This window comes from Strix aluco, chromosome 17, assembly GCF_031877795.1.
Source record: "Strix aluco isolate bStrAlu1 chromosome 17, bStrAlu1.hap1, whole genome shotgun sequence".
Taxonomy (NCBI): Eukaryota; Metazoa; Chordata; class Aves; order Strigiformes; family Strigidae; genus Strix; species Strix aluco.
In genome coordinates this window covers 858,104-872,549 of record NC_133947.1, presented here as the reverse complement: position 1 = coordinate 872,549, position 14,446 = coordinate 858,104, and positions in this window count along the sequence as shown.

The following is a 14,446-nucleotide window of genomic DNA, read 5'->3' as shown; positions in this document are numbered from 1 at the left end:
TTATTTACAACAGAATTGCTGTTTGATCAAGTGCCTGGAGAAAGGTTTCCTCCGTGTCTCTGTGTATCACGGTGTCACCCACTGAGAATATTTTGATTTTAAATTCTTCTTGGCAAGTTCACCTCTGCCTCTGTGCCCAGGCAGTGACTTGCACAGATGCCAGCTCGCCACGATACTGTCCCACTGTTTGCTTCTCCACAGCCTTTCATTAGGTGTGAACCATTTTATATTTTAGACTAACTTAACAGCCATGTATTTTGCGAAGAGGCTTCAGCTCTACCCCTCTAGAGGGAGAAAATGCTCTTATTTGGGTAAATGCAGAGTTCCCACTGCGCTGCATGGACCGTGTGGCCCTGCAGAGGTGAAGGCTGGCCTCCAGTCACTGCAGCCCATGCCGTGGCACGGGGACCTGGGGAGGGCTGGCCCTGGGGCCCTCAGCTGTGGTCTCCCTGGGTCCAGACCTTGCTCTCGGCAATGAGCCCTTGGAATCAGCCTTCGGGCTGGGGGTTTGACTGGCCTGGGGACGGCTGGGAAGCGAAGCCGCTGAGCTTTGTTACTCCCTGTTCACGGGGGAGGAGTAGGGTTCATCTGCTTGCCAAGACTGCCCTCTCCTGAGGCAGCAGCCTGGAGGCAGCACTGAAAAACATTAAATTGGGTTCAAATCATCTCCTGATGATCAGCTCTCTTATTTCTCTCAATTGCTTTTGTCTGATAATGGTTTGTTTTGTTTTCATAATAGTTTCATTTTGTCTGCAGCAATATTGATGCAACTGTGGAAGCCACATTAAGAAACAACATCCTGTTTGAGTTAAAAAACAAGGTGCAGCTCATTTCTGAGTATGTTCCCTAGAGCCATGAGGAAGAGAAAAGGAATTTTTGCGGCTCCTCCAGGTGTAGACGTGGAGTATGTGCTTTGTGAGACCCCCTTCTGCACACCCGTGTTATAAATTGAGACCACAATGGACTATAATTCATTCTTTATTAATTATAGCAAGTAGAATATGAGCAAAGACAGCGCTGGATGGCAGGGGAGTCTGCGCTCCGCCAACTGCCGTGCTGAGTAGTTCAAACAGTCCCCTTTTTATACATCTTTACTTCCGTGCTCATGAGGTAGTGGAGGTACTCCGCGCATGCTTCAGTTGTTGTTAGGGGGGGTCGTTTCCTGCCTCCTGGTATTTGTTGAGGCCGAAGTAAGAAGTCTTCCCTCTTTGTCTCATAGTTGACCTCTCACTCATATATCCTTATATGGGGCTGTCTTGTCCTGTTTCTTGTCGCTTCCTGGAAATCTGGCGGTTATCTTGCATGAGCAGTATCTGGTTCAGTTTGTGTGAGCGATTGCAGTTATCTTATCTCACACAGGCGGCGTCCGGTGGTTGTTTGCATGAGTGATTTCTGTCGTCTAACTTTACATTGAGCTTAACATAAATCTTAATAAACAATACCTTAGTCCACAGTTTTTCACAATCCCCCCTTTTTCTTTTTATCCTATTGTTTATTAGGTGCTACTTTCATCTTCATTCTTGTGAACAATTTCTTTTTCACAATTTCGACATTTATTATAGCACTCACAATAATGATTTTCGCGTGGCATAATACATTCACAATAATTTTCATCTTCATTATTAGATACACTTTCATATTCTACTCTCGAGGTTAAAATAAGCAATTTAGCTGCGTCAAACCGTTCTTTAATAAAATGAAAAATATAGTGTAATATACAAGGCCCAAATATAAGTCCCAGGATCAACATAATAAGCGGTCCTGCTAAAGCCGACAACAAAGTGGTTAGCCAAGGTGAAACATTAAACCAGTTTTCATACCGTGACCTGCCCGCTTCACGATCCTTTCTACGTTGGTCTAACCTTTTCCGAAGTTCAGACATGGTGTCTTGGACGACTCCCGTATGGTCAGCAAAAGAACCACATTCTTCACTGAGAGCTACACATAACCCTCCTTCCTTCAAAAACAATAGGTCTAATCCTCTTCTATTTTGTAGCACTACTTCTGATAAAGACTTTACTGAAGTGACTAAATTTTGGATAGATTGTTCTATTTTTGCTAAATCCTCATCTACAGCCATTTGCAAACTTTGTAATTCCTGACCTTGTACTAGAGAGGCTATACCTGTGCCTGCTCCAACTCCACCCGCTATCAGTAGTGTAGCTAGGGTTACCGCTGTAATTGGTTCTCGTTTTTGTCTATTCTGGTCTCCCTCAAAGTGGTGCAATATTTCTTCCGAGGTGTGATAGATTAGACGAGGAACAATAATTACCTGCACGCAAAACTGAGATTGATTAAACACGTTTAGAGATAGACAAGGCGTTATTCCGATGTCTGAACAAACCCATTTAGCTCCTGGTGTCGGGATAGCCCATTTGTCCTTTTGATTTTTGTGTTTCTCTATATTGGTATTAGTGACTGTTCGGTTGCATAAAGGCTGATACTTTTCGGGCACTGTACCTATACATTTTCCTTGACCCGTTACTAATTGAATAGTAATTCCTTGCGTATGATTCCTCCGGCCATCCCATGGACATTCTCGTGGGTTTGAACCATTAGACCATCGAATCCTTCCTGGTTTTCCAATTGCCTCAAAATATGGTGGTCTAATATTATAACATAACCAGCATTCTTCAGTTAAATTTGGTTTGCTTTCATTAAGGGTACGATAAGAGGCTTGCATTAGATTCCATAAAGGGTCTTTGGATTCTAACAACTTTAAATCCCTGGATAAGGAGAATTCAGTCATGGTACCATTAGCTGTTTTCAAGAAGGAGTCTGGGGAAGAGGTTGCGATGTTCACGGGGACAACCTTTTTTTTTTAGAGAAAGTGGGTGGATTCAGGACCGGATTTGGTCCTACTGGTAAAGGATCGTGGGGTATCCTTTCTTTTATTATTTTGAAAAAGCTTCCTCTATCTGCTCCAGGTTCCCAATATCTAATTCCCCAGGTACGGCCAATTAACCATGTGTCATCTTCTGGTTGTTTAACTTCAATTTCTATTCTGTCGCATTCTGATGGAGATGATTTCACCCCCCTTACGGATCCCCAGACCCCGGAGCCGTCAGATCCATGTTGTGGTGGAATGCAACCTGGAGGTCCCCAAGTGATACTTATATATTTATCTCCTTTTGTTGGCCAGTCTGAGGCTATTGTCTCGCAACCCCAATAACCGCAATAAAAATGGCCTGGATAGTTGCAATAACTCTTTCCAGGATTGGAAGCTGGACACACATAGAAGGCTTTAGAGTTGGCTTCTGTCGCCTCCCAGCCTCTTTGGATATCGACAGGAATCATTGAGACTAATTGGACAGTAAAATTCCAATTTCCCAGAGAGGTCTGATTTTGTATTAGTCTAGATTCCTGTAAGTTATATAGTTTCCAGAGCATTGGTTCATGGGGGTTTCCATTTGCTTGGGTTATTATCAATAACAAAACTAGCGGTACACCAGAAAAAAAGGTGTTTGTCAATTTTGCCAATTTAAGTATATTTTTATCATCCCTGGGGAACTTTGGCCATTGTTGCCTTTGTGTCCCATTGTTCTGATTCTTTTCTCCACGGTTTGTTTCTCCTCTGCCTAGCCCGTTGACTCGGTTGCTTTGAGCCACGGGGTGTACCATCTTCTCGGCAGCAAGGGAATTCTTCAGGAGAACAGCTGTTTCGGGCTTTCTGCCTGTTTATATAGGCTTCCCACTTTACAGCTTTAACTAATGGGATGAGGCAAGGCACAGTTGGTACTTCCCTTCTTACACTTTATAGCCAAGATTTCAGTTACAAAGGGGATTGGTTCGTTGGAATAGTAACAATAATATTGAGGGTTTATTCCTTTGGTAAAAATTTCCCACCACTCATGGGATTCTTGAATAATTTCTTGTTTAGACTCTAATTGTTTTGATTTCCACTCAGTGAGAGTTCTTTGGATTTTCCAACACTGTGTGCAAACCCCTATTGAAGGGTATCCACATTCACAGTGAGTCCACCATTTATCCTGGCATACCATACACTTGGAACAAGCAAACGGATAACAATTGCAGTTCAAATTATTACACTTAATTCGTATATCTAGAGTGTTTATATTATTTATATCAACATATTTTCTATATTCAATATTGTGTGGTTGCATGAGTTTAACAATTTCCTTCAGTACATTTTGTATGCTTCCATATATAATATACGAAGAGAGAAATAATTATTGCGAATATAAACAACAATACACACTTTATACCAAAAGGTAATGCTCAAAATGATCAAGCAAAGTTTTTTATCATTACTTTATCTTTTCAGGGTTATCTTGGTGTCACCTGGAGTACTGATTACTTTCCAGTGGGGTCTTGTCACTGGGCCTTTAACGCGACTGGCATGAGTCCATCCACGCTCAGCAGTCCGGACAGCTGTTTCTGTTGTAAGCAAAACAAGATAAGGTCCCTCCCAATTGGGTTTTAGGGTTTCTTCTTTCCATGTTTTAACTAATATCCAGTCCCCCGGTTTGAAAGTGTGAATTTTTAAGTCCAATGGAGGTCGTTGCACAATCAGTCCATGTTCCCAAAGTTTGTTACGATGCTCTGCTAATTGTGAAACATATTCATTAATTACACGATCTCGAATTAAAACATTTGTTTGTGGACTTTCAATTCTATAGGACATTCCATATACCATCTCAAACGCTGATATTCCTATATCTGCTCGGGGTCTGGTTCTGAGTATTAATAGTGCCATGGGTAGGCACTTAATCCATGATAGTTTGGTTTCTATCATTAATTTAGTCAAAATAGTTTTGATTTCTCCATTCATCCTTTCAACTTTTCCCGAACTTTGTGGATGCCATGGCGTATGGTATTCCCACTTAATACCCAAGTTTTCTGCTAGATCTCTAACAATTTTTGACACAAAATGTGTTCCTCTGTCTGAGTCGATTACATCAGGTACTCCATATCTAGGTATAATGTGTTCAAGTAATACCTTAGTAACCTGGTTAGCAGTTGCCTTGGAGGTAGGAAAAGCCTCAACATAATGTGTTAAATGATCCACCATTACTAATAAATATTTGTAACGCCCTACTCTGGGTAGTTCAGTAAAATCCACTTGTATGTGTGAGAAAGGTCTGTATGCTGGGGAACGTCCTCCAAGAGGTTTTTGTCTCGTGTTGTTTCGATTAACCTTTTGACAGGTCTCGCAGGCTGCTGTGACTGTCTTTGCTATATTATATACGCCTATACAGGCAAACTGTTGATTGAAATGATCAACTAACGCCTGGGTTCCCCAGTGGGTTTTACTGTGTATTTTTGAAAATATTTCGAGTGCTATGCCCTTCGGCAAGACTTCTCTCCCATCTGGTAATACGTACTTACTATCCTGTTCCTTAGCTCCCCTTTGTTCTAGTTTTTCCTTTTCTGCAGACTCAAAACTCAAATTTTTACTAACAGGTACTTGTTGTATAGTCAAAATCGTATTACAATTGCCTGCCACTCGTTTTGCTTCTATATCAGCTGCGTTATTTCCCCTGACTTGATAATTTGTACCTCGCTGGTGTCCCTTTATATGTACAACTGCTATTTTATTCGGCACTTTCAATGCCCCCAGAACTTGCCGAATTAATTCCGGGTGTATCAATTCTTTTCCTTGTGAGTTAATAAATCCTCTTTTCTCCCATATTTTTCCAAAGGTATGTACCACTCCAAACGCATAGCGTGAGTCTGTATATATAGTTCCATCCTTTCCCTTCAGTGACACTAATGCTTTCCACAATGCATACAGCTCACAGGCTTGAGCTGACCAGCTGGCACTCAGGGGGCCTGATTCTATTGTCTTAAATTCTCCTTTTTCCAACTTAACGATGGCATATCCGGACAATCGTTTACCTTCCACTATTCGTGATGACCCATCTATAAATAATACTTCTCCACATTGTAGTTCTTCTTCTTCTAAGTCTGGCCTAATGCGTGTCTGTTGTTCAATTGTTTGAAAACAATTGTGTAATAGTTCATTACCTTCTCCTGGGTACAAAAATTCAGCGGGGTTAACTGCTCCAATAGTTTTTAAAGAAAGTTTAGGGGATTCTATAAGTATTCCTTCATACTTCAATAGTCGGTTATCTGTAAGCCATTTTTCCGCTTTTTGTTGTAACACTCCCCTGATGTTATGAGGTGCATATAAGACAACTTCTCCATTAAAGGTAATGCGATTTGTTTCCTCAAGTAATAAGGCAGCAGCGACAATGATTTGTAAACAACTTGGCCAACCCCTGCTCACAGGATCCAACAGCTTCGATAAGTATGCCACCGGCTTCTTTTGTCCGGCCCATTCCTGAGTTAATACTCCGAATGCCGTTCCTTCATGTATGTTAACGAATAAATGGAATGGCTGCTTTAAATCTGGGAGGCTTAAAACCGGTGCTTGACTTAGCTCCCTTTTGAGATTAGTAAACTGCTCTTGATCCCGAGGGGTCCACTTGAGTATTTTGTCTTTAGACAATTGTTCGTATAAAAATTTAACTTTAAAGCTGTAGTTCTCTATCCATTGTCTACAATACCCAAATAGCCCTAATGCCTGCCGAATTTGCCTCTTAGTGACAGGCATAGGTAATTCTAGAATTCCTTTAATGCGCTCTGGGTCCAATATTTTTTTTGCCATTAAACAAATAATGTCCCAAATATTTCACTTTTTCCTCCACAAATTGTAACTTCTCTTGTGGTACCCGTAGTCCCTTTTGTGCAAGAAAGTTTAGGAGTCGAATGCTTTCTTTTCTTACATCCTCCTTATTGTTTCCTGCTATGAGCAGATCATCTACATACTGTAACAGCACGTTTCCCGTTTGTACCTGGTATTCTTTTAAGAGTTCTTCCAGGGCCTGTCCAAACAGATTAGGGGACTCAGTGAACCCTTGGGGGAGCACGGTCCATCTCAATTGCTGTCTTCGGCCTGTCTCTATGTCTTCCCATTCAAAGGCAAAATAATCACGGCATTCTTCTGCCAATGGACAGGCCCAAAAGGCATCTTTTAAATCAGCCACACTATACCAGGAGTTATGGGGTCCTAGCTTGCTTAACAGTGTGTATGGATTTGCTACTACAGGGAACCGGGTGATAGTTCTTTTGTTTATTTCCCTTAAGTCATGTACAAGCCGATATTTCCCATTTGGCTTCCTTACAGGCAAAATAGGAGTGTTAAAGGGTGACATACAAGGTTCTAAGATTCCTTGTGTTAACAATCGGTCAATTTCTGGTTTTAATCCCCTCCGTCCTTCTAAGGATATAGGATATTGCCTTACCCTTACAGGTATGTGGGGTTCGGAAATTTGAATTTTAATCGGTGGGATTTCTAGTTTACTTATTGTGTCCGGAGAGTACCAGACATCGGGGTTGATTTGTTTTTGATCATCCACGGTCAAAGGATAAGCAGACACCGTTAGCTCTTGATTTTCTACTTTGATTTCTAATTGCAGTTCAACAATTAAATCCCGTCCCAACAGATTAAATTCTGCTTCAGGGACGAGCAAGAGTTCACCCATTCTAAATTTATTTTCAGTTTTGAATATCACATTTTTGATTTTGCTTACTTTAAAGGGTTCTCCTTTTGCCCCTGTTACTTGTACTTTTTCAAGGGAAGCTTTACATCCCTCAGGTATTTGCCTAATAGTCGATTTCTCAGCCCCTGTGTCTACTAAAAAGGTGAACTCTTGTTTATGGGGACCTATTTTTAACTTTATCAAGGGCTCATGATGACTCCGGTCCCCTAAAATGTAGAGCCCCTGACTCTCCTATTCTGCTTTCAATATTTCCTCATCTCTGATCCTTTCTCTGCAATTCTTCTTTATGTGTCCCTTCTTTCCACAGTAAAAACAACATCTCTGTTCCTTCTTTACTACTGCGTTCCCTTGTTTTATTCCAGCAGATCTGTGTTCACCAGTCCGCCCGTTGCGATCCTCTCTGACAGCTGCTACCATCATTTTTACTTGTCGCTTGCTGCTCTCTTCTTCCCGCCTTACGTAGACTTTCTGAGCTTCCCTCAATAATTCATCCAACCCTCTATTTTGCCAGTCTTCTAGCTTTTCAATCTTTTTTCTGATATCTTCCCATGATTTTGCTACAAACTGAGTTTTTAGGAGCGCTTGCCCTAAAGGGTCGTCTGGATTTACCCCAGAGTATAGTTGAAGGACTTTCCTCAGTCGTTCCAGCCACTCAGTAGGGCTCTCATCTTTCTTTTGCATTTCATTAAATGCTTTATTGATATTCTGGCCACGGGGTACTGCTTCTCTAATCCCCTGAATTACTATAGTTCTCAGGTCTTGCATATGAGTTCTATGCACCGGCTCCTGATTATCCCAGTTAGGTCTTTGGAGTGGCCATTTAATATCTGCTTGGGGTCCCTGGGCATGCTGAACATCCCACAGTCTCATTCCTGCTCGTCTAATCATATCTCTTTCCTCGGTAGTAAATAATTGACCAAGGATAGATTGCATCTCATCCCAAGTATAAAGGTTTGGTCCCAAAAATTGATCTAATCTTTCTGCCACTCCAAGTGGGTCCTCAATCAAGTTTCCCATCTCGGTTCTTTTAAAATCTCATAGGTCAGCCGAGTTTAGGGGTACAGAAATATATCCAATCATAGGTTGAGGTCCCCCCATGGGCATTTCCCTTAGAGGATACATCTGAGCTGCCCCTTTTTGACTTCTAGTCACGCGTCTAGGAGGAGGGGAAGACCCTTGTTCCGACTCCGGTGGGGGAGTGGGAGCTCTGGGGACCTCGGGAGAGGCTGCGGGAGCAGGAGGAGGAATGTAAGGAGGGGGGGTTAGAAGGGTTTCGTCTAACTCTTCCTGCTTTTTCTTTTGTTTAGTTTTTACTTCATTCAGTGGGTAAAGTTTAGCTCCCGGTCTTTTTATCCATACTTCCGCATACTGACTCTCCTCCGGGTTAAGGGGTTTTTTATTATTGACCCAGAGGTTTAATTGCTGTCTTACCCAATCTTCTTCTGACCCATAGACTGGCCAAAAGGTATTTTTAGAAATCTTCTTCCCTCCCCATATCTTAGTACAGTATTCTATCATTTTCTGCTTATCTTTCCCTAGAGTTCCAGGGAAATATCTCCAATTGTCTAAGACATATGCCAAAGGGGTATTCTTAGGTACAGTGTGTACCCTTCCCATGGGAGTCGAAGGCTTGCTGCCCTTCGCCCCCATCTTCTGGAATATCCACAAACATACACTCACTCACTCCCCTTGTTCCTGGCCCAATCCCTCGCGGGAGATGGGAAACGCAGTACTTAAGAGTCCACACTCGCTTGGTTCAGTATATCAAACCTCTCATTCGTTATATTCCAGGAAACCCAGTCCCGCCCGAACGGCAAACCTGCGAGCAAATTCGCAATATACTTACGCGTCCTGCGTCTTCGTCCGGACTCCCGTGCACAGAATTTTATGGGATTTTACCGGTTTCTCCTTTGCTCACTATTCTAGAATTTAGGTTCGTCGGTAAGGTTGAGGTAGGCTGTCAGTCGCGGGGCCGCGGATTGCCGCGGGGCGCCTCCCCGGAGGACAGAAGCCCACCGTTCCTTATCCGAGTCACGGCACCAGGAATTGTTATAAATTGAGACCACAATGGACTATAATTCATTCTTTATTAATTATAGCAAGTAGAATATGAGCAAAGACAGCGCTGGATGGCAGGGGAGTCTGCGCTCCGCCAACTGCCGTGCTGAGTAGTTCAAACAGTCCCCTTTTTATACATCTTTACTTCTGTGCTCATGAGGTAGTGGAGGTACTCCGCGCATGCTTCAGTTGTTGTTAGGGGGGGTCGTTTCCTGCCTCCTGGTATTTGTTGAGGCCGAAGTAAGAAGTCTTCCCTCTTTGTCTCATAGTTGACCTCTCACTCATATATCCTTATATGGGGCTGTCTTGTCCTGTTTCTTGTCGCTTCCTGGAAATCTGGCGGTTATCTTGCATGAGCAGTATCTGGTTCAGTTTGTGTGAGCGATTGCAGTTATCTTATCTCACACAGGCGGCGTCCGGTGGTTGTTTGCATGAGTGATTTCTGTCGTCTAACTTTACATTGAGCTTAACATAAATCTTAATAAACAATACCTTAGTCCACAGTTTCTCACACCCGCACTGCTGAAACGGGGCAGAACCTGGGTTTTTCTTCCTGGCCAGGGCTGCGCAGATGGGTCCCTGCTGGGAGCAGGGAGCTGTAGTTTTGTTACACCTCCAACCCTTCTGAGCAGCGCACGTTACCCTCCTGTGCCCCGTCTCTAGAGGAGATCTCTGCTCAGCCCTGCACTGCCAATGAATAACAGCATCTCTGAAACAACGTGTGTGACAGCACGGGTGACATTCTGCCACCTCTGAAAGGAAAAACAATCCAGGCCTAGGCTTTTTCCCTGACTTAAGCTTAAATCTCTGAGCCTGGAATGGAAAAACATTCTCGTGTGTTTCAGACACCTCAAATACTTTCAAGCTGCTTCTCCATTGTACACAGGAGGTTTCTGCACCCTATAAATTGTAAGTGATGCTCCTTTTCAGTTCCTTTGTGCAGCTGATGGTGCTGTTAGGGAGATGCCCGGTGTGTTCCTGTTCTGTCCAGGTGTTCGTTAGGGGCTGGGACGCTGTGGGCACCCCCAAGGCCACATCCCTGTGCCAGCTGCACACACACCCACCTGCACCCACCTCAGCACCCAGCGTGCCCTGGGAGTGCTTGGAACTGTCCAGAAAAGCTACTCTAAACGTATGGAAAGGGAAAAACCTATGGAAAAGAGAAAGAAAAGTTCAGTGTCTTCTGATGTAGCTGTTTCCATCCAGACCTGTGAAGAGCTAACCGCAGCTGTCCTGAGGGCTTACAGGAAGTGTAGGCATGTAAAGGTTAGCTGGCATCCTAAACTCTCCCTATTTTCCCTTGAATCAGCTTTTGACTGATATTTCTGATTTGTTTTTTGTCTGTAAATTGCTGAATATTGACGTCTCTGTTTTCTTATTGATATATGAATTTATATTTAGATAACTTCTGTAGAGGTGGGCTGTATTTCAAGGTATATGCAGTTTTTAAAAGTTTATTGGAGTAGCTATGTTGACTGGGAGCTGAGCCTGCTTTTTTAAACTAGACTGAAGGGTTTTTTAAAAGAAACAAATATCTCTTATATATCCAGCAGACTTGTTTTGACACCTAATTAAGTTAATTTAGGTGGTTTAATATAGTTCAGCAGCAGCTCAAAATCATGGTCTTCCATCTGATCTGATATATTGATTCTACTGGTGTTTTGTCCATAAATCTTTTCCTGTTTCTGTGCAGCTGTAATTGCATTTGAGAAAGGGAAAATCATATGTGCTCAAGCCACCCAAAGTGCGTAATTACTCCGCTGAAATACCTCAGGGGTAAGCATGAGCTGAGTGTTGTTTGGGAGACTGAAGTTTCACAACAGTTTTCTTGATAGTTTCTGCAACAAGCTGCGTGAAGAGCCCGGGGGTGGGGGGGAGGACGACAAGCCTGTGACAATGCCATGGGCCCCAAACAGCTTTGGGCTGGCTCCTGCCAATGAGGCAACAACGATGTGCAAAAGCCTTTCTAGCAGAAATGCTCTTCCTGCTAGATGGCAAGGGGTAGGATTTCAGCAGGTGTTCCTCTGACTGTCCTATGAGGTCATCTTTTGTTTTTCAGATCAACCTTCTTGGAGACCCCTTGGGAGCTTTTGTTCTGGAAATCAACTGTGAGTCCGCAGGGATGTCTCTTCCCTGACTTCTCATTAGTCAAAATCCAAATTATACAAGCCAAGAGGGGTGGTGGTGGTTTTGTTTGTTTGCTTTTCCCTTTTGGAGCAGTTCAAGTGTCTGTTCTTTGCTGGAGCTATTGCATATTCTACACGTGTTTAATTCTTAAAAGGCAAGCTGGGTATTGGGGATCTTGCGTATACACAACCCTCGGTTTGGCTCTGCCTGCACTGTTTACGTGCTAAAGCAGCGTGTGTATATATATTGTATGAAGATGTGGTTGTCTGGGGGGCTGAACAGTAAAATTCAAAAGCCCTGATGTTTCTGCATACACCTGACTGACTTAGGTTTGTTTATCTCCAGATGCATGCACCAAATCCATCTGTTCCTTCACATTGTAATAAGATAATTTTACTAAGAATTGAGTAAAGGCAGCGTGTTGTCACTGGAGTAATAATCCTGTATATTGTAAATGCACATAAACTTCTGCAAATACAGAAAAAACGTGTTAAATATCTGCACTGAACCTTTCTGGTACTTCCCTTTGTCCCTCATCCTGGTTCTAGTCAAACCTTAGTGGGGAGACTGGACAGGCCAAGGGTGTTGATCTTTTTTAATTCAGCATATGTCAAAGTCAGAAAAATCCCAGTGCTCGGGATCCCAGGACATTTGCTGCCCCCGCTCAGGTAACCCTCGGGCATACGGGGTGAGTCCCCTCTCCCTGCTCCTGGCAGCATCTCGGGGTGTAGTGGCTTTGCTCAACAGCATGTTTTTGGAAGCGTCCTGTCCAGCAGAAGCTGCGCAGAACCAGATACCCCTGAGGAGGCACCTCCTGTCCCTGAACGGTGGCCGGCCTGCTGTGCTGGCTGCCCGCAGGGTTCCCGAGCAGGCTGTCGTGTCCTCGGAAGCGTGTCCTGAGCGTTGGGGCAGGACGTGGCTCACAGGACGCCCCTCCCTGCTGTCGCGTGCGCCCCTTTCCCCGCTGCCTCTGCTCCGCCTGTGAGTTCTACCCCTTGGGCAAGGGCACAGGAATACACAGACTCGTGCCCCTGCAATACTGGAGACTCTTCTGGAAAGGCTCATTTCCTATGGGCTGTAAATCAGCCGCCGGGGAGATGGAGCCGCTGTGATTTACGTCGGCGGCGGAGGGCAGGTCGCGCTGGCCGCGCTCCTCTGCAGCCCGGTGCTGGGCTGGCGCAGGACCAGCCAGGCTCAGAAGTGTTTGCTTGCATTTACGTGGGCCTTGAAAGGCTTCTTAAATTGTATGAAGTTAATACAATGGAAAATGGATTTTTCCTGCCCACCTAAGCAAGCCTTTAGTGATTAATGCTGTAAAGTAAAAACAGCAGCAACAAATTCAGTTTTATAATGTGCTGTGGATTCCAGGTCTATGAAAAATGCGTGCTTTGTAAAAGACATTTTTCCTCCTCCTAGTACTCTCTCGAAAAATATCTTATCTCCGTAAAATCCCCTTGTCTGCGTAGCTGCATTTTGATGCTAATGAGATTCATAGCTTCGTAATTCTTTGTCTCTCTTCTTGCACTGGTACAAGGCTAAACTATTGCAGAGTAGGTATGTTCTACTAGAGACGAACTTAGAAGAAGAGAGGATTCACCCTTTGGTTGTGAAATTAGTTGAGCTTGTTTTATCTGTTGTTCTCCTAGAGATGTATTGTGTGCTGTAACTACCACAAGAAAAAGGAAATCCTGAGGTACAGGATGAGTTGCTTGCTGTTGTCTCTCTGACGCTGAACAGTAAAGAGAAAGACCCTCATGTGCTGAAGATATTTTCCTTCACGTAATTCTTTATTCTAAAACTTTAATTGCTTTTTGTTTAATGGCGGGAAAAACTCCTGTGTGTGCTTTTGAGTTACAGCTAAGGAAGCATAGAGGATCCAAACAAACAGTCTTCTTGTTAAAAATACATTCTGCTGAAAGTGTTGCTCTCCAAACCAGTGTCATTATGTGCTTCCAGGGAAAGTTTGGGGCATGGGCTGTTGCTCCTGCTTTCCTTTGGTTGCTCTGCATAAATGGCTGTACTTCACCAGCACCTTCCTTGTCATCTTTTGGCCCATAACAGGAATTTGCTCTTCTCCAGGGAGGGAGTGAGCGGCTGCACTTTACACACAGACCAGGAGAAGCGGAGTGTGCAGAGGCAGCAGATGTGCTGCAGGGTAGCAGAAGGGTTTCCCGCCACCCCTCCACGCAGCAGAGCTGTGCAGATGCCCCCTGAACCTTTCCTTGGTGTGAGATCAAGCCCAGCAAATGTGTGTCAGAACGTGACGGGAGGCTGCCGGGGAGCCTGCCTGGGCAGCCGGTGGTTCTGCAGGGCTAGTGGTGGCCCCCACACCTCTCTCCCTTTTCTGTGGACAGGAAATAGCTGCAAAACCTCCCTCCCATCTTTCAAAAAGTAGATGAGATGGACTTTCTACAGAGGCAGGGTAGGCCCTCCAGAGAGGGGTCTGTAAGCTCCCCGTGAAGCAGGAGCGGGGCGGTGGGGGCCGGCAGGTCTGGGCAGCGAGTGCCCGCAAGGCCTCGTGCCGGCGGGCGTAGGTGTGGGGAGCGGGCAGGGGAAGGCAGCCAGTGACCCAACCGGCCCCCCCGAGCCCTGCAGCCAGGCTTTCTGGGGGCCACGTCCACCCCCGTCAGAGCCTGCAAGAGGCAGTCGTGCCCTTTGCCGTTTCCCCTGAGCAGAGCACGAGCGAGCAGGGACTCCCCGCCTGCGCGGGCTCTGGCTTCGTGGCTTGCTCGGTG